Genomic DNA, 1,739 nt, shown 5'->3' on the forward strand with positions numbered 1-1,739 from the left:
CACACACACACACACACACAAATCAACTGGGTGCAGTGGCTCACACCTGTAATTCCAGCCCTTTGGGAGGCCAAAGTGGGAGGATCACTTGAGGCCAGGACTTCAAGACCAGCCTGGGCAATAGAATGAGACCTCATCCCTACAAAAAATTTTAAAATTAGCTGGACCTAGTAGTACAAGCCTGTAGTCACAGCTACTTGGCAGGCTGAGGCAGGAGGATCACTTGAGTCCAGGAGTCCGAGGCTGCAGTAAGCTATGATCGCACCACTGCACTGAAGCCTGGGTGACAAAGCAAGAGCTTGTCTCTAAAATAATAAAAAACAAACAAAAAATTGGAAGAAAAAAAGCAGTGCATGTCAAAACCATGCAATGACAGAAGAATGTTCTCTTCAACAAATGGTGATGGGACAAATGAAGTTGGACTCCTACCTCACACAATATACAAAAATTGAATTAAAATAGATCAAATACATAAATATAAGAGTTAAAATGATAGAACTTTTAGAAGAAAACATACAAGTAAATCTTCATGGCCTCAATTTGGTAATGGCTTCTTAGGTATGATACCAAAACAACCAAGAAAGAAAAAATACATAGGCCAGGCATGGTGGCTCACATCTGTAATCCTCACACTCTGGGAGGCCAAGGTGGGAAGACCGCTTGAGCCCAGGAGTTTGAGATTAACCTGGGCAACATAGCAAGACTCTCTCTCTACAAATTTTTTTTAAAAATTAGCTGGGCATGCTGGTATATGCCTGTAGTTCCAGCTACTCGGGAGGCTGAGGCAGGATGATGGCCTGAGCCCAGGAGTTTGAGTCTGCAGTGAGCTATGATCAACACTGCACTCCAGCCTGGGTGACAGTGCAAGACCCTGTCTCAAAAAAAAAAAAAAGAGAAAAGAAAAGAAAACTTGGTGAAAACCCTTCCTCTTTTCCAAGTAACCTTATTTCTATCCCCTCTCTTACATCTTCAAACTCTTTCTCTCTCTCTCTCAACTATGCTCCCTTTACTTCAGCAAACAAACATGCACAGAATCACCATAATTGTGAGAGCACCTTCAGTGGACTCAGCTTTCCTGCTAAATGCAGTCACTCCCAATGCCCAGGCTGGAGTGCAGTGGTACGATCACAGCTCGCTGCAGCCTCGACTTCCCAGGCTCAGGTGGTTCTCCCACCTCAGCCTCCTGAGTAGCTGAGACTACAGGTACACACCACCAAACCCAGCTAATTTTTTGTATTGTTTTGTAGAGAAGGGGTTTCGCCATGTTGCCCAGGCTGGTCTTGAGCTCCTGGGCTCAAGAGATCCTCCTGCCTCAGCCTCCCAAAGTGCTGGGATTACAGGCATGAGCCACTGCACCTGGTCTGGTCTAGTCTATCTTCTCTTTTGCCTTTCATAGCCACACTTCATCAAGTGCTACGAAGTAAATCTTAGCCTTCATGCAGCATGGGATCGCTTCACAGCAACTAGTATTTACTAAACACCCACAACTATGCTGGAAATATAGACAGAATTCGGTAAGGAGCTTATGGTCCCTCAATACAATGTGATAAATGTTATGATAAAAGTAAGGACAAGATATTAAGAGAAAGAGGAAGGTCACTTACTCTCAAATTGAGTGAGGACCCTAGAGGAGGAAGTTCCCAAGATGATTTAAATGACAAAAATAAGAATTAACTAGCTGTAGAAGAGGGAGGTTCAGCCAGATTAGGACAACCTGTAAATTTATTATAGCTGGAACA

This window comes from Colobus angolensis, unplaced genomic scaffold (assembly GCF_000951035.1).
Source record: "Colobus angolensis palliatus isolate OR3802 unplaced genomic scaffold, Cang.pa_1.0 Scaffold102, whole genome shotgun sequence".
In the NCBI taxonomy this organism is placed as follows: domain Eukaryota; kingdom Metazoa; phylum Chordata; class Mammalia; order Primates; family Cercopithecidae; genus Colobus; species Colobus angolensis.